Raw genomic sequence first — 19,057 nt, forward strand, 5'->3', positions numbered from 1 at the left:
AAGTATGTCAGTCTAGGAGCCCATTCACTTTTCTTGTATGAATTCAGCTCAGGTGTCCAGGTAACTGATCATCAAGTGTGTGGTACAGGCTTTTTCCTACAGTCTTAGAGGGGCAAGGGTGATTGGTGTAGGTACTGGTATCTGATTGCAGCAGGGGGTCACACTTTGAACAAGGCAGGGGGCTGAGAACTGACCCCCAGGCATCTCTGAGGAAAGCGCGTCCGTGTTCCCTAGAGTGTGCAGGTGGGTGGGTTCTGCAGATGGACCATGGGCACCCAAAGTTTTTGGTTGTAAGGCCTGGGAGGTACCAGTTACCCTTGGACCCCTGTTGTGGGTGGCTGGGTAACCTGAGTGGAGCTACCAGTCCTTAGGCCCCTGATGTGGGTAGGTGAGGACCCTGTTTAGTAGGCAAAGCAATGTCAAACATCAAACACCCACCTCTCCACCGCACAACTGAAACAGTTGGAGTCTGCCAACAAGGGCCTATTCTCCTGAAATAGGCCCACACAGGTCCACACAGAGGGGAAAGCTGCTCAAAGTCCACGGACAGTTTATGCCTGGACAGGGGCCGCTTCTGTCCTGAGCTCCCCCAGTTAGTGGAGCTGGCAAATTATCTTTTCTCCCAATTGCAAATTTTTTCCTTCTCCAAGGCCAGGAGGATGGCTCTAGGCGCTCAACAGGGCCTACCTCAGGCCCAGGGAATTCAGCCTCTGAAGCCGGCTTCGGGGTGGGGGAGGGGCACAGTAAAATATACGCAAGTACTTAGCTTTTGCCGAGAGCGCCGTTCTTCTCAGATTCCGGAGGTGTGAGTGGGCTGTGTGGCTGGCTGCTTCTCCCTGAGCAAAGTGCAGCCGTACACTAGTTCCAGCCCACCGCCGCCACTCTGGGAATGGTGCCTGAGGGCTCCCGGCGATTCAGGTCCAGTAACTCCTCTCCACTTTTGAACCGTCTCTTCCTCCCCCTGCCCTTCAGTTAGTTTTCTAAGCTTGCCTTTGGTGCTCAGGGCTCTTAGCTTGTCACAAATATACTCGTTTCACTTGTTTTGGGGGCTTTTTGTTGTAAAAAGGGTTTGCCGGAAGCATCTGTCTATTCTGCCATCTTGGCTCTGCCTCCTCTTGATTGCATGTTTGACCAATTTCAGACTGCAGAAGTTAGTAAAAGTCTTCAATTTCTTCATCTTTTGCCTTAGTGGTTGGTGGGTAAATTTGAACAATAGTCATTATTAACTGGTCTTCCTTGTAGGTGTCTGGTTATTACCCTGTTACTGATAGCATTGTACTTCAGGATAAATCTCGAAATGTTCTTTTCGATGATGAATGTGATGCCATTCTGCTTCAATTTGTCATTCCTTACATGGTAGACCATATGATCGTCTGATTCAAAATGGGCAATACCAGTCCATTTCAGCTCACTAATGCCTAGGATATCAATCTTTATGTATTGCATTTCATTTTTGACAACTTCCAATTTTCCTGGATTTATACTTCACACATTCCACATTCCAATTATTAATGCGTGTCTGCAGCTGTTTCTTCTCATTTCAAGTCCTGACACATCAGAAAATGATGGTCCTAAAGCTTGCCTCCATCCACATCATTAAGGTTGACCCTACTTTGAGGAGACAGCTCTTCCTCAGTCTTATTTTGAGTGACTTCCAACCTGAGGGGCTCATCACCAGCACTATATCAGACAATGTTCCCCTTGAAGAGAACTTGGAGCACTTACTCAAGAAGATCAAAGACTACAGCCTTCAATATGGATTATACCTCAACATAAGGAAAACAAAAATCCTAACAACTAGACCAATAAGAAACATCATGATAAATGGAGAAAATACAGACGTTGTCAAGGATTTCATTTTACTTGATCCATAATCAATGGCCATGGGAGCAGGAGTCAGGAAATCAAATGACATGTTGCATTGGGCAAATCTGCTGCAAAAGACCTCTTTAAAGTGTCAAAAAGCAAAGATGTCACTTTGAGGACTAAGATGTGCCTGATCCAAGCCATGGTATTTTCGATCACTTCAAACACATGTGAAACTTGGACAATGAATAAGGAAGACCAAAGAAGAATTGTTGCCTTTGAATTAGGATGCTGAGGAAGAATACTGAATATACTATGGACTGCCAGAAGAATGAACAATTCTGTCTTGGAGGAAGTACAGCCAGTTGCTCTTTAGAAGCAAGGATGACAAGATTTTGTCTCAATTACTTTGGACATGTTATCAGGAGTGACCATTTCCTGGTGTACAGCAACACGCTTGGTAAAGCAGAGGGGCAGCGAAAGAGAGGAAGACCCTCAATGAAATGGATTGACACAGTGGCTACAATGATGGGCTCAAGCATAGCAACGATTGTGAGGGTGACACAGGACCAGGCAGGGTTTCATTCTGTTGTACATGGGGTCGCTATGAGTTAGAACTGTCTCGACAGCACCTAACAACAACAACATCAACTTGACTTCCATACAGGAGACCTAGGTTTGATTCCTGGCCAATGAATCTCATGCATAGCTACCACCAGTCTGTCAGTGCAGACTCGTGTGTTGCTATGAGGCTGAAAATGTTTTAGCAGGACTTACAGACTAAGACAGACTGGAAAGAAAGGCCTGGTTTTCTACTTCTGAAAATCAGCCAATGAAAACTGTATGGGTCATAATGGTTTGATCTCACTGTGCCTGAGTTTGCTATGAGTCAGTGGCTGACTCAATGGCAGCTAACAACAACAACTTTTTATCAGGTACCTTGATAGTGCTTGACTTGTCTTAGCTGACAAAGCCATTTGCAATCACTCTTATTATCTCTTTTTTAATAGATGAAGAAGGTGAAGCACAGAGGGGTTAAGAAAATTACCCAAAGTCACACAGTCAGGGTTCAAGCCTAAGCCTTCAGACCACCACACTGTGCCTTGTTTTACAAGCCTATTAACATTTCTAGGCCATAGTTTCTTCATCTGTAATACAAGGGAGTTTGATTAGATCAGAGGTTTTTAACTAGGAATTCAGGACACAATCACCTGGGAAGGTTCTTCAAATTATACACATCTCACCTCACCCTCATCACAGGTTCTGATTCAGTAGATCTGGCTGGGGCCCAGTCATCTGTATTTTCAAGTACCTTCCCAGGTGATTCTGATGCCCCCCAGGTGAGAGCCAGTGAACATACCTGTGGAGGCCCCTTCCACCTCCTCTAGTTTTACATCTGCCTGTCCCAATGTGTATTTTCTAGAACACTAATTCCTTAGCATGCCTTGTAATCAGAGGTTCCTAAGGCAAATCAGTTGAAGAAATGCTGCCTATCTTGTCTCCATCTTAGAGACTCTCAGTGCTGCCCTGGCCACCCTAGTCTTAGGCTCTCTTGTGAGGTCACACAGTGAAGGGGTGACGAAAGAGTGAGCCTGCCACACCACATGATGTGGCCCACACTGAGGTACTGCAGGTATGAGCTCAGGACCAGGGCTGCCAAGTTCCTCTGCCCGGTTGTAGTGGAACGAGTCCTTTTTACTGCCTTTTGCCTTGGCTCTTTGGAAAAAAATCTTGGGAGATTTTTCTCCCAAAGCCCTAAGGAGTTGTTACCTTTGCCCTAGTTCTTTGGAGAAGCAATTTGGGGGGCCTCTTAGATTGTTTTCTACCCCAGAGGGTTGTTATTTTTGCCCAGGAGAGGAGCTAGAATGGGTCTCAGCCTCTGCTGGCAGAAAATGTTACTTTGCGTAAGACTTGAGTTGACATCTCATGGGTAATTGAGAACTGGTTGAACTCTGGTCTGGTGAGGGAGGTCCCGTTTTGTAACCGTTGAGGCTTGAGATATATAAAAGGGATGAAATGCAGAGGTTTTAAAGGCCTCCTGGTTGACAGGAGCTGGGAGGGGAGCGTGTCCTTCAGGACATGGAGGCCACTCCCAGGCCTAATTAAAAAAAAAAAAGCTGCAGCTGAGAGCGCTACTTGCTAAAAGTTGGGCTGGTTAGCTGAAAAAGCTGTACCTGAGAGAGGTGCTGGGTAAAACCTAGGCTGGCAGAGAAGCAGAGCCAGGTGGAAGCAGAGTGGTCTCGAAGCTGCTATGCTGGCTGGGAGCTGGGCCAGTTAATTAGTGGGAGAGAGGCCTGATGGCAGAAAGCAGCTTAAAGAGCAAAGCAAACTGCTATACTGGCTAGGAGCTGGGCCAGTTAGTGACAGAGAGGCCAACGGCATGGAAGCCAACAGCAGAGAGGCCTGCATGGCTGAAAAAGAAGGCAGCTGCCCAGCAGAGAAGCCATACTTGCTGATTACTGGAGGAGGACAGTGGCACTGGCTCAGAAGAGTCTGAGAGCTGTTCCAGAGGAGAGCTTATCTGCTTCAGGAGCCTTTTTGCCCAGAGAGCTGTCCCGCTCAGAAGCTGTCCTGCACTGAACAAGGGAAGAATGTGTTTTCCACTTCAGAGACCCTTGCCTGTTTGCTTCCTGATAACAATCCCTGGTTATTCCTGTTACTTCCAAGTTGATCCTGCTCCTGAGTTGTAGCCTGTTCCCTAATAAACCACATAACTGTAAGTATGGCCTGTGAGTTCTGTGTGTGGTCCTTGCAGCAAGTATCAAACCCTGCAGAGAAGTAGAGAGTGCCGTAGGAGGAGCGGCTGGTGTCAGAGATAAAGGAGAAATGTGAAGGTGGAGATATACCTGATCTCCACCTCATAGAAACCGGCTTTGTGCTGATCCTGATTCTTATCACTCATAAATTTAGACAACTTATTTTACAATATTTCCCTGGTCTTCTTTGTGAAGTCACCTCACTGCTGCCTCTGCCAGACCACTGCTTTGGGTCTTCTTGAGGCTCTGCCTACAGCTCCAGGTTATGCCATCTCCTTCAGGCCACTTCCTCTGTTCTGGCTTGGAGAGACTAGGACAAGGATGAAGGAAGGGAGAACCACCCTTTTCTTTGTCACTCCATCCCAAACACAAACCTCCCCCGTCCTCTTAATTCTCACATTTTGTTGATGCATGTGTGGTTAACAGAAGGGAAGGACTGCCCAGAGAAGGCTTTTGGTAGCATCAGAGCTAGGAGTTCTGAGGCCCAGACCCCTCATCAGAGACCCTTACGAGGTAACTCCCTGCCTAGCTCCTACTTGCCTCCCTGGGGCAAGCCTATCTCACCTCCCCACACCCTGAGAACCTATCTCTACCTCAGAGTCCAGGTCTGAGAACAGATGTTTTTCCTTCTAAGGCCTGCCTAAGCATGACTGCAGGGTGTACTCACTTCATTAAGGGTCGTGTCTGCCAACACACACATACTCACCGCCTCACTCCTTCCTCCTCAAAACCCTTTCTTCACTTGGTTTCCAGGCCTTTACCCTTTCTTGGGTTTCCTCCTCTCTATCTCCTTTGCTGATTTGTCTCCACCTTCCTGATCTCTTGCCATCGTTGGGCCCAGTCCATGGGTCTCTTCTCTGTCTTCCCTTGCTCCCTTAGAGATCCCATCAGTGTCATGACTTTAAATCATCAGTTTCAGGAGGTTCCAGAGGCCCTCCCTTTTCCAAGCGAGGCTGGATTTTCTTTATATACTTCAACCAAAGCAACGTATCACAAAAGACTGAATCAAGATATAAAAATCCAGCTGTCTTTTACTAAGGGAGATGCATAAAAAGATTTGCAAAGATATAAAACAATGCCATCCTTTTCATTCATTTTTGATTTGTTTTATTATTTTTATATGACTTAATATTTTAAAATTTCTCAGCTTTAATTTCTAATGTGGTGAATATTGATAGACAATACATATAAATAAAAGTTCTTTTTAAGAGTGTAAGAGGGTCCTGAGACCAAATTGTAAGAGCTACTGCTTTAAAAAGTCTATACACTGATAGCTCTCATATTTATGTCTGCAACTCTAACCTCTGCCCTGAATGCCAGTCTCATGTAGCCTGCTGGATGACTAACTGGGATCTCAAATCTAATATGTCTAAAACCCAACTCCTAATATGCCTCCATAGACACCACCCATGTTTGCTTCTCCTATAGTCTTTCAATTGTCTCATATGCATGCGAAAGCTGGACAATAAATAAGGAAGACAGAAGAAGAATTGACACCTTCGAATTACGGTGATGGCAAAGTATATTGAATATACCATGGACTGCCAAAGGAACAAATCTGTCTTGGAAGAAGTACAGCCAGAATGCTCCTTAGAAGCAAGGACAGCGAGACTTCATCTCACTTTGGACATGTTATCAGAAGGGACCAGTCCCTGGAGAAAATCCTCATGCTTGGTAAAGGAGAGGGTCAGCGAGAAAGAGGAAGATCCTCAACAAGATGGATTGACACAGTGGCCGCAACAATGAGCTCAAGCATAACAGCGATTGTGAGAAGGGCTCAGGACTGGGCAATGTTTCCCTCTGTTGTCTATGGGTCGCTATGAATCAGAACCATGTGACAGCACCTGACAACCGCAATAACAACAACAACAGTCTTCTCCACCAAATCAATCTTATTTTATGGAAAAGGTCCAAGTGAGACCCCCAGAGCGAGTCATAAGTTGACTGCAGAATCGGCAGCTCCGAGTTTGTTGTGCCACCCTCACCCACAGAACAGTGCTTATCAATAATAGCTCATGGATGATGCAGAAGGATCTGGACTTCAGTGCTCCGGGCCTTGGTTTGAATCCTGACATGTATATTTTCCAGAATTTTTTTCCATGACTATACCATTGACTTCTCTCCTCAGTGTGCCCCTGCCAAATGAGAACCTTTGAAAACTTAAACTGTTTGAAAATAAGGATTCAGACTATTTCTTATTTTCTGTTATAATCATAGCAAATTGTCTTTCCCACAGAGTAGGGTGACCATGCTGCCTGTTCACCCAGGAGAGTCCAGTGTGGGTATCAGTCCTGCCTCCCTTCCCACTCAAAGGCGTTGTGATTTGGCAATAAATTTTTGGCCACCCTCTCCAAAAGACTGTTGGCTTCCTGGATATTAACAGATGTTTCACAAAAAACACAGGGCTCTGTGGTCAAAAGGGGCCCTGGTGGTGCAGTGGTTAAGAGCTTGGCTGCTAACCAAAAGGTTAGCAGTTCGAATCCACCAGCCACTCCTTGGAAACCCTATGGGGTGGTTCTACTCTGTCCTATAGGGTCCCTATGAGTCAGAATCAACTTGATGGCAATGTTTTTTTTTCTTTTTCTGTGGTCAAATAAGTTTTGGAAATCCAGGGTTAAACAAAAAAGATAGTACCAGTGACTTTTTATACCACACCACTTCTATGAAAATCAGTTGCTGTTGCGTCAACTCTGACTCGTAGTGACCCCATAAGTGCCAGAGTGGAACTGTGCCCCATAGGGTTTACAATGGCTGATTTTTCAGAACTAGATTGTCAAGCCTTTCTTCTGAGGCACCTCTGGGTGAACTCGAACCACCAACCTTTTGGTTAGCAGCCAAGTGTGTTGGGAACCTTTTAATGTTTAAAACTGGGCCCCCCGCAGAAGCTGAGGAAGGAGTTGTAATTAGAGATTTATCATTTCACTGTCCTGAGCAGTTCTTGTATCTCATAAGGGACAGTGGCTCAAATTTACCTTTGTACGAAATGTTCCTTTATTTTGGAAAAACCATATAAATGGATCTTTTAGTGCTCACTGTTTGTTTTACACTAAAAAAAAAAAAAAACCGAGTTCTGTTTGGGAATGGAAAAGCTGTATTTGGTTGATTCACAACTATGCATTCCTTCCCATGGCAGCCAAGCCGCCATACCACCTACGCATCTGATATTCATACCAGGTCTGATCAGCAGGGACCAGATGGTGGGTTTCCTGGCAGAGAACATGGCTGCTTCAGTTACAAGGAGATGCCAGCAAAGTAGTTAGCAGCTTGAACTCTAAAGTCAGACAGACCAGGGTTCAAAATCTGTCTCTACCACTATTAGTTTTTGACCTTGCTGGAAGTTATTTAACTTCCCTAAATCTCAGTTTGCTCATCTGTTTAATGGGGGTAATTGTGTGTCATAAGGCTGATGAGTGAATGAAACTAAACCATACCTGAAATGCACTTAACATGGGGCCCTGCACAGACAAAACGCTTAAAGGATGGGAGCAATTCTCCCCAGAGCCTCTTCCCTTGGTGTGGTGGCGGGCTCGGTCTGCTTCCTGTGAGGAAGAGTCTCTTCTGATGCTTGTAAAGGCTGGAAAGAAAAAAAAGATGCCGGTTTTGATGATTTTGAATCTTGTCTCTTTACCTAATGTTCACATCAGAACACAAGAAAATGTTGTTTGTTCAAAAGATTATAATTCGAGACATTCAGCTTTATCTACAAAGGAAATCCAAGTTAAAGTGACTGAAATAGCAGTCATTTTTTTTTAAACCTATTGCCCTGTGTCTGAGAGGCAGTGTGGTGGGTGGACAGAGGACTTCTCAGGAGCCCCAGCTACACCCTAGCTGCCACCACTTACCGACTGGGTGAACTTGGACAATCAACCTCTCTTAGCCTCAGTCTCCTCATCTATAAAGTGGGAATAATTAATGCTACCGACATCATAGAGGTACCAGGTGTTTTAAATATAATAATGTATGGGTTTTTTTGGCTAGGGTTTGGCATATTGTCAAAAAAGTCTGTTGCCGTCTGGTAGGTTCCAACTAATGGCGATCCTGTGTGTTAGAGTAAAACTGCTCCATAGGGTTTCTTGGCTGTAATCTTTATGAAAACAGATCACCAGGACTTCCTTCCACGGTGCTGCTGGGTGGGTTCAAACCACCAACCTTTAGGTTAATAACTGAGCACTTAACCATGTGCACCATCCAGAGAACTTGGCATATTGTAGGTCCTCAATAAATATTATGTTTGTCTCTTCCTTTTTACCAAACTCATTTTGGGCCGAAGTTTCAAACAAGGGTGTTGAACTGACATTGAAATCTCTCCCATCCCCAATCCCAAATATCTCATAAAATTGTTCAGGCTGTGGTTGGAGCAATAGTTACTCTTTAGGCCACTACATTAATGACTTTTCTCTTTGCCCCCCTGGATCTTTTCCATCTCTCTCCCCTTTTCTCTCTTCACAGTTTTCCTTTATGTTAAAGGGAAGCATGGAAAACACCTCTCTTTACCAGCCAACTCCACTCAAACTACTTCATCATCTAATTCACAGTCTTGTTGTTGTTGTTGTTAGGTGCCGTCGAGTCGGTTCCGACTCATAGCAACCCTATGCACAACAGGATGAAACACTGCCTGGTCCTGAGCCATCCTTACAATCGTTCCGCTTGAGCTCATTTTTGCACCCACCTTGTTGAGGGTCTTCCTCTTTTCCACTGACCCTGTACTCTGCCATGGTCTTATCTATGCCTAATTTATAAAAAGATGACTAATGAGGTGCCATAGCCTAAAACTAAGAAACCTATTTCCTCTCTTCAACCCACTCCCCTCCATCTGCACCTGTAATATTGGAACCATGGTTCCTGACTGTAAACCGCTAGCCAACTGAGGCAGAGAGGTGTTTCGGGCTTAAACGTGAGAATTAGGGCAGAGAGGAGAGGATGGCAGGGACAAAGCTAAGGAATGACCTCTGGTCACAGGCTGAAGTGTACTTACTCCGTATAGTGTGGCTCTTCTGTATTTTCTCCGTGATAGACATCATTAATTGAATGCATTCTGTTCTACTGAGTCCAGCTTCAGAGTGCTTCCAATGCACAACTTATAGAAATTGGGCTGAGACCAGGCGGAAGTTAGGGGTAGTAGTTCAGTCTTTACACTTTTTTTCTTTTTTGAGCACTGATTTTATCTAGGGCCCTTTGCTAAGAAATGAGGGGGATTCAAAAGATGAGACGTTAGGCCCAACAACATATAAAATCATAGTTTTAGCCCAACATAACAAAAACATTATCACTTCAACACGTAATCAATGTAAAACAATGAATGAAATATTTTACATTCCTTATTCATACTAAGTCTTTGAAATCTAGGGTGATTTTAGACTCACAGCACATGCACAGCTCAACTCGAAGTAGCCGCATTTCAAGTGCTCAGTAGACACACATGGGCAGCGCTGCTCTTAAGACCCCAGATGACAATTTGTTGGCACACACACCCTCCGGGATTGCAAGGGTTAACCTAGAGTCGGCTCCCTGGAGGGGGGCGTGGGGAGCGGGCGCTGTAAATCTCGGGTGTGTGGAGCGTGCCGGGAGTCGTAGTCCGAGCCAAGCCGGCCCGTGGAGTCCGATGGGAGTTGTAGGCTCCGGCCCTGCTGAGCATGCCGGGAGTGGTAGTCCGCACCCTCCCGCGCCCGGGTGTGTGCTTCATGGCCGCTCGCTCCGCGCTCCTGTTCTTTTCCACTGGGCCCCAGAAAGTTTCGGTTCTGCCCGGCCGTGGACCCACGAGCGCGTAAGTGCCGCGGGGGGCCGGCCAGGCTCTGGGGCCGCCTGGGCTGAGCCCGGCGCCGGAGCGGGGAGCCGCCCGCCGGGCGCGGCTGTCACCTGTTGCCCTTGCCGTCTCTGCCCATCCTGGGTTTCCCTCAGATCCCGCCAGGCCCCTGGATCCCGGCCCCTGGGTCCCCGCCCCTGCCCGGCCGGCCTGGGAAGCACCTCGGGCCAGTGAAGCTTCCTGCCCCGGAAATGGTCGGGGATCCCAGGCTGCCTCTAGTTGTCAGTGAGAAAGAGACCCCAAACACTAGTCCCAGCACCCCGACGGCCGAGAAGCCGCAAATGAGCCCACCATGTGGCGTCTCAGAACAAGCCCGGGGTCCTTTAGGGACTGGGGGCGCAGTTCCCCGAGTTCCTACTTGCATTGTCCAAGCAAATGCTGATCTCGTAAACGTAGTTTTTGGCTCAGCTGGTGCCCGGGTCCTCCCTTCATCCTAGGAGGGGACGGCTTGTTCGCCCCGGGCCAGCTCTGCCAAAGCTGATTCCCTTTCCCCTCTGTCCCTGTTGCCAATTGCAGCGTCTCGAGAAAGCCCCTTAGGTGATCTTAACTGAAACACCTGTTGGGTGGCCTGTGAATTGTCTCTGGTGTGGCTGCACTGGACTTGGGCAAAGGTCCGTGCTATGCCGAACCGAGGCTGGGGGGCAGGAGGAGGGTCTGAACTTCATTTCTAAGCAAAGTGTGTTTGGCTGACTCGTTACCACATGACTCCCTGTTAATGCACTTGTGTCCTCTTAAGCCTCTTGTCGATCTTCATGGTTTTAATTGGCTGGCCCTTCCAGGAAAAAAAAAAAAGAGCACTTGTGTTGGCCACAGCCTTTGTCCCCTCGTCTGTCTTACCACAGTCGTTTCCATTTCCGACAGAGAAATGGGTCAGGGGCTTTTTGGGGGCAGAGGATCAGACTTTAATCTGATCGGTGCCTCCCTGCCTGTCGCTGCCGGGGCTTGTGGTCGCCTCTGCAGCGAGCTTAACACCTCTGCCATCTGCCTGATGCGGCTGGGCTGGGGAGTGCGGCGTGGGGGCGACGACGGGGAAGAGCTGTCAGGCTGAGGCTTTCTGCTGTGGGAGGCTCCCACCTGCTGAAGTGGGCCTATGTTGAGTGGGCTCCGCTTGAGCCCCACCTGTGATAGCCACTGTTTGTGAAATTACTAGTTGTGGGCCATCGTTATTATCGCTGTGGAAATCAGAGTTAACTGTTGCAGGGATGGCACTCAGCTGCCTCTGGTTAAAAAGGATGTGAAAAGCCTCTTGCTTTAGGAAACAGGGTTTTTCTGCTTCTGCTAAAAGTGTTCATCTTTGTGTAGCACTTCCGTTAATTTTCAGATTTTTTTTTCATTATTTTATTAGTCAAACATACAGAATCATGGAAAGAATTGTATAGTGAACACCCCGGCACCCACTTCTTAGATGCTACAATTGATATTTTACTTCATTTATTTTTATAGTTGCTTTAGAGGTTGATAACAGCCTCAGTCAAGAATCCTAGCTGCTGCTTGGATGCTCTTTGCTCTTTGGGGCTGGGTTTGGGACACGAGCGTGGGTTCAGCTACCAAGATTTTAGCCTGGCCCTGTTTGGGTGAGATGGCCTCCACAGATGTTTGTGATGACAAAAACCACCCATTTCAGAGCCAGATCAGAGCAGCCAGTGGCTTTGACCTGTGTTGGTCACCGAGGCCATGGGCTGCTGCTTCCAGAACACAGAGTGAGTGCTCAATAAATGGCAGTCTTCTCCTCTCTTCCCTGTAGGGGAGAGACTTAGATGGTGGGTAATAGGTGTTTTTTGGAGAGTTCAAAGACAACTGTGGTGACCCAAGACCAAAATGTCTTTAAAACATGAGGCAGAGGAAGCATGTTACATAGCTCTGGTCTCATGGTGGAAACCAGTGGTAGAAACCCAGCGTTTGGGGCCACACTCACTGTAACCCAGGCAGCAGCTAGGGGCTCTTTAATTGGTGTTTTGTAACCATCCAGAGGCTGGCTGTGAGCAGACAGGGGGCAGTTATGGTCACATCCATGTCTGCTCACCTAGTATGTTACGGTCTTGCTTGAGAGATACACAATATTCTTTCTTTCTTTGTGACCTCAATGCCAAAAACTCAAACCCATTGCCCTCCAGTCAGTGCCCACTCAGAGTGACCCTGTAGGACAGAGTAGAATTGCCCCATGGGGTTTGCAAGGCTTTTAATCTTTACAGAAGCGGGTTGTCACACCTTTCTCTCGAGGAGCGGCTGGTAGGTTCGAGCTGCCAACCTGTTAGCAGCTGAGTTCTTTCACCACCATGCCACCAGGCCTCCTATCTCAATGCCAGATAAACAGAAAACCAGAACTCTTTACTGGTGTAAGATCCTCTATTTGCACAACTAAAGAAATCAGTAGGGCGGGAATTGGAATGATTCCGGGGATCTGTGTCTACCTTCTTGCTGTTTTTTGGTGCATTGTTAGTAACAGCTGATGGATCTGTACCATCCCTACAAAGAGTGTCCGCCCGGAGCACGTGGGCCCCGTGGCTTTGAGAAGTGGACGATGGCAGAAGCCAAGCTCAGTTGGACAGTGTTCTGGATTGATTTATGTTCCCCCAAAATATGTGTTGTAAATCCTAACCTCTCTGCCCATGGTTATAATACAACTTGTGGTATTTCTGTTATAGCAGCACTAGCCAACTAAGATGGGTGGGATGCTTTTTTTTCTCTCCTCTCTCATGTTAGAACCAGTAAGCCTGATGGTTTTAGTGACCACCTATGCTCCTTCCAGAGTCTCTGGGTAGCATAAATGGTTAAGCACTTGTCTATTAGTCAAAAGGTTGGCAGTTTGAATCCATCCAGAGGCACCTTGGAAGACAGGCCTGGTGATCTGCTTCTGAAAGGTCAGTGGCCTTGAAAACCCTATGGAGCAGTTCTACTTTGCACGTATGGGGTCATCATGAATGGGAATGACTCCACAGCAGCTAAGAACAGTGGTCCTTCCCATATGCGTGGATCTCTGTGGCCTTTGAAGGACACCAGGGACCTGTTTCTGACGGGGCCAGATCCCGTCTGCAGGGATGAGGACGTGTGCTTACTGTGATTCCGAGAACAGACTTAATGAGAAGCTGTGGTTTGGTTATAGCAGTGTGGCTTGGTGGCTGGTTCTGGGACCTGAGGGCTGGTCTGCTAAGCCACCATAAGTCGCTGAGGTGCTGCACCTTCAGCCTGGAGGGGGAAATTGAGTGAGGAGAAGCGTTGGCATCCCGGGGAAAAACTTGGGCCACAGAGTTGTTCCAAGCAAGCTATTAGGCTGTTGTGGGCTAGACAGCTTTTAAGGGGTCCAGGATGGGGTTGGGCAGCTGGACCAGGAGCAGGGCTTTAAGACGGGGCTGGAAGGAATTTCCTGAAGTAGAACCTGTAGCCCCAGGCACTTTGCCCAGGGCATCTGCAGCCAGTTAGCCTTTGCCAACGTCTGCTGTTCTTTCCTACCCAAATGGCAATAATCCTTAATCACCATATGTGAAAGAAGGCGAAGGGTTACTTTCCCACATTGCAATTAGAAAAAAAAACAAGGTAGGAAGAGATCAAATGGCTTCCCCAGGTGGATGAATTTGCTAAAATTGCCTGAAAATAGTTTTGTGAGCTAAACATACCCTGAGTCACACCCAATCATGGCAAGATCTTTATGTCATTATTCTTTGCGTGATTTAAAAAAAAAAAAACTCGTCTAGTCGATTCCAACTCATGGCAACCCTACCCTCCATAGAATTTTCATTGGCTGTAAAAACCCATTGCCGTAGAGTCAATTCTGATTCCTGGTGACCCTATAGGATAGACAGTAGAACTGCCCCATAGGGTTTCCAAGGGGCTGCTGGTAGATTAGAACTGCTGACCTTTTTGTTAGCAGCCGAGCTCTTAACCATTGAGCCACCAGGGCCCTTCAATGGCTGTACTCTTATGGAATTGGATCTCCAGGCCTTTCTTCCACAGTGCAGCTGGGTGGATTCGACCCACCAACCTTTTGGTTAGTAGCTGAGAGCAAACTGTTTGCGCCACTCAGGGACCTTACTTGCACAATAAAAAAAACCAAACCCATTGCCATCGAGTCAATTCCAACTCATAGTGACCCTATAGGACAGAGTGGAACTGCTGCATAGAGTTTCCAAGGAGCACCTGGTGGATTCAAACTGCTGACCTTTTGGTTAGCGGACATAGTTCTTAACCACTATGCTACCAGGGTTTCCACTTGGGTGATTAAAAAAAAAAAAAAACCAAACCTGTTGCCATCGAGTCCATTCTGACTCATAGCGACCCTGCAGGACAGGGTAGAGCTGCCTCATAGAGTTTCCAGAGAGCACCTGGCGGATTTGAACTGCTGACCTTTAAGGTTAGTAGCCGTAGCACTTAACCACTATGCCACCAGGGTTTCTGCTTGCAGGATAGGTAATGTTAATTTCATATAACTGGTCTAATTCAAACATGCCAGTGATCCTAAGGATGGTGCAGGACTGGGCAGCGTTTCCTTCTCTTATACGTAAGTTCGCCATGAGTCATCCAGCTTGACAGCAACTAACAACAACAACGGTGTGATTCTAAAATCTGAATAGGGTCTGAATTGGCAAGTCTCAGTCACAATTAATAAAAGAGACGACAAATGCCTTGTCCAGTGCTATGACTCCCTCTTCAGGGCCGCCCGGGGTCTCCCTTGCCCCTTGGGTCTGCCAGCATACTCCCCCTGCCGCACTCCCTTCTGCAGCCCAGGCTTTGAGCTGCTCTTGTCATCCTCCCCGAGAAGCATAGCAGAACCCAGATCTGTGACGTACCTCCCCCATCCTGGCCTCACAGCACGTGGTTTGCCTGTGGGATAGTTCCAAATCAGCATCTCCAAACCTACAGGAATGGAGAGAGGAGAAGGGCCTTGGGGAAGGTTAGGTTAGTGGTGGTGGCGGCGGTGGTTGGCTGGTTATCATTGTCCTGGACGGGTGTGAAGGAGTTTTCCAAGTAGACTGACTCAGGGACAGAGCTGTTGTGCACACTTCCTCATGTCCGAGCTGAAACCGGAAAGACCAGGGGACTTGGCCAGGGGAAGATGAAGGCAGCGTGAGCCAAGCAGAGCATCCACACCCCAGAGGCAGGGCCCCAACCACTGCAGGGCAGTACAGAGGAGCCAGAACAAAGCTGGGAGGGAGGCAGGAGGGACGAGAGGACAGGCTTAGTGAAGTCAGCAGCCAGAGGAAGGGCCTCACCACCTGGGCTAAGGGTGATGGCAGTCACCTAGCTCCCCAGGGACCTCTTCTGTTTTTAAAGAAAGGCCAGGTAAGAAAGGGTAGACTAGACACACAATAATCCATCCATATTATTCCATTCACTCTTGGAGAGTCCCATCATATTTTCAAAATAATGGCAATACAATGCCCACAACTACAACTAAATTTTAAAATGCATTATTTTTGTCAACATAAGCGTAATTTATGTGCAGTTAAGAAAAATTACAAAATCAGAGAAATAGGATTATTTAGACAATTACCCTTGTTCCATTGAAAGGTAATCAGTATTTACATTTTGGTACATTTCTATGCCTAAAGGTTTAGTTTTAGCCCAAATAGCGCAGTGGTTAAGAGGTATAGCTAGCTATGGCTGCTAACGAAAAGGTCAGCAGTTCAAACCCACCAGCCGCTCCTTGGAAACACTATGGGGCAGTTGTACTGTGTCCTGTAGGGTTGCCGTGAGTTGGAATCGACCCTGACAGTGATGGGGTAATGGGTCAAAGATTTAGTTTGGTTTGTGGAGGGAGGGTCTATGTGTTTTGTCATTCAAGTAATTTACTGAGATCCTTCCGTGTGCCAGGAACTGTGCTAGGTGCTGGGGAAATAATGAACCACAATAGAGCTTCCAACCAAGTGGTAAGGCAGAGATTAACTAGCAAATTACCCTGGTGGTGTAGTGGTTAAGAGCTGCAGCTGCTAGCCAAAAGGTCAGCAGTTTGAATCCACCAGGCACTCCTTGGAAACTCTATGGGGCAGTTCTGTTCTGTCCTGTAGGATTGCTATAAGCTGGAATCAACTCGACGGTAACGAGTTTGGGTTTGGTACACAGGAAAGAGAGCACGGGAGACCTGGGCAAAGTATAGTTTGGTGCTTTACCTGTTCACCTGTTTTCATCAAAGCCATTATCAGACTTCAAGTAATAGTTTTTTTGTGAGCTTACTGGGGCTCTGTTGTCTATTTCATTCTGCTGGAGTGTAAATTTCTTGAAGACTAGGGCTCTACCAGTCTTGTACACGGCATAGCCCCAGCCCTTGGGTCTGGGCCTACCACTTAATAGTTGGAGTCCTTGGGTGGTGCTAACGGTTTATATGCTTGGCTGCTAACTGAAAGGCTGGAGGGTCTAGTTTACCCAGAAGTGCCTTGGAAGAAAGACCTGGTTATCTGCTCTCAAAAAATCAGCCATTGAAAATCTTATGGAGCACAGTTCTATTCTCCCATACACACGGTCACTATGAGTCGGAGTCGACAACAACTGGATTTTAATAAATATGTCTTGCCTGACTGGCCTTTTGTTGACACATGCAGGTTACCATGTTGTCTTCCTTAAGGCCATCTTTGGTGGCTATGTCATATTCTGTCAGATATTCAGTTCATAATTCGCAATGGGTTGAGCTGACCCCCTTGACAGCCTTGCCTGCCTATCTGTTCAGGATACTTCTTGGAGCATATGATTTTGGATATCTGTAATTTTCCCACCTAGAAAATTTGCTCCAAAAAAGCAGATGCATTAGTTCTTTATTGTGCAGCTGTTCCAGGTACTGCCCAGATTTTTACACATGTCCTCATCATCTGAATGTTTTCTCTGGCATCTCTGCCTCAGCTGTACGACCCTGCACACAGACTTGTGCTCCGCCCTTGGACCAACTGCCTACCTTCCTAAGAGACAGCCAGCTTCCCCCCAGGCCCAGAAGCAGCACTTCATGTCCACCGGTCCCTCTCAAGCCTGCTGATCCGGGTCAGTGCAGGATTCATGGCCTGTTTTATGTGTGTTCCACAGAGAGTGAACCAAGGAACCTGGAATTGTTAGAGGGAGGGATGGGGCCAAGAGAAGATTCAAGGTGGCAAAATCCCAAATCCTGATCCCCTTTAAGAATAGAGAAAAGACTGTAAGCAAGAAGACGTGCTTGGGAAAGGTGACCCAGGCATCCAGTTGGTTAACACTTTAATTGTAGGTCCAAGGGGTTGGGTCAGTTAATGAGCCTCTGGTCATGTGTGCTCAGTGCTGGCCTCTGAGCTGGCAAACTTTTGAGCACTCTCCTGGGCACCCTCTTGAAGCTCTGGTGAGGGGAGGCTGCCTGCCCACCAGCAGTTCAACACCTGAGCCAGCAGGATTTCCCGGCACTCAGAGTTTCAGGTACTAGCCAAGTACCTCCCTTTCCACAGATGGTAACCAAGTCAGTGCTATTGGGTGTGCTGAAACGGGCTGAGGTGATGGGCTCTTCCAGAAAGGCTCTCTGCTGTTGACTGATCAGAACTGTCTTTGTCCTTAACATTCTTTCTTGGTCAGGATAGAGTTTACAACTAGTGTGCTCCATCTTGTTTGGGTTAGATCTTATCTGTAGTGTTGGGAGCACGCACACAAAAAGGCAGGGCAAGATTGTCTTCCACACCCACACTTCTGCCTCTCCTTCTGATCCTTCCCTCTTTACATGGGTGGGAACTCAGGCTGTATTGCTCCTGCCAGAGCCAGGTTCTGGGAAACATAATGTATCTTAGTCATTTGCATTACAATGTCGATAGGTATACTTGAGTCAGCGTTGAGGCTTTGATTTTAATTTGGGCCTAAATGACTGTCTCTATTGTTTAAGGCTTTTCAGGCATCTGGGCAGGGATAGGGGGAATTTGGAGGGCAAGGAAGAGTCTTTGCCTCTAAAAGAGGCTATGACTAAGGCCTCAAGCACTAATCCCAGATAATTAATAAGAATATTTAAAATGCATTTAGTCCCTTTTCATCTTTGTCAGAAGACTGGATGTTTCTGGACATAAAACATCCAAAATTAAACACAATTTTGAGTTGTTTGCAAGAAAATCCAGTGTTCTGAAAGATGTCATAAAATGAATTTCTCTGGCATTTACAAGATCTTGCCTGAGACAGTGACAAAGGTTTTTACACGTTGTACAACAAGGATGCGCAACTCACAGAGGTAATTTGCACCTTGGGGGTGTGTGGACAGACGCTGTCTCGGGATGTCGAGGAGCAGTTCACCAGCGGTGTAGATGTCAGGATCAGGCTCTTTCATACCAGAAGACTGTGAGCCCTCAACCAAAGCCAAGCTTTTCTGGAGACATGAGAGAGTTGACCGTGGTGTGGAGAGAGAACCAGTGTGACAGTACCCTGCTCTGTGCTGTCTGTTGATTAATAATAACCTCAGGCCAAGGCAGAGCAGAGGAGGGAGGGGCAAGATGTGAAGAGTTGGTAGTGCTTCCAAGTCCATGAAAATAGTATTCCTCCGGAGTTCCTGAGTAGTGCAGATAGTTAACATGCTTGGCAGCTAACCAAAAGATTGGAGGTTTGAGTCCTCAGAAAAAAAAGGCCTGGTGATCTATTCTAAAAATCAGCCATTGAAAACCCTACGGAGCACAGTTCTACTCAGACTCACATGGGGTTACCATGAATTGGAGTCAACCCAACGGCACGTGGTAACTGGTAGTGACCACGGTCTCCCGAGGAAACTATGGTTTAT

General features: G+C 47.0%; 1 protein-coding gene and 1 long non-coding RNA gene across 14 annotated transcripts in view; one reads left to right on the plus strand and one right to left on the minus strand.

Moving 5' to 3' along the window:
• Positions 1 to 4,051: 4,051 nt before the first annotated feature.
• Positions 4,052 to 10,304, minus strand: LOC135228481 (uncharacterized). Its single transcript, XR_010319010.1, has 3 exons — positions 9,538 to 10,304; positions 7,994 to 8,136; positions 4,052 to 6,697 (listed from the first exon to the last, which is right to left on the minus strand). It is a non-coding gene; the product is annotated as an uncharacterized LOC135228481 (long non-coding RNA).
• Positions 10,194 to 19,057, plus strand: part of FYCO1 (FYVE and coiled-coil domain autophagy adaptor 1) — an 83,261-nt gene continuing 74,397 nt past the window's right edge. For 12 of the 13 annotated variants that reach the window (XR_010319006.1, XR_010319007.1, XR_010319009.1 and 9 more), the window contains exon 1: positions 10,195 to 10,326. The gene's annotated coding sequence lies outside the window, so the exon portion shown is untranslated. Of the gene's footprint in view, positions 10,327 to 19,057 lie in introns of all 13 variants that reach the window. The other variant, XM_064274669.1, reaches the window with a different exon arrangement.

The sequence above is a fragment of the Loxodonta africana genome, chromosome 22 (genome assembly GCF_030014295.1).
Source record: "Loxodonta africana isolate mLoxAfr1 chromosome 22, mLoxAfr1.hap2, whole genome shotgun sequence".
NCBI lineage: Eukaryota > Metazoa > Chordata > Mammalia > Proboscidea > Elephantidae > Loxodonta > Loxodonta africana.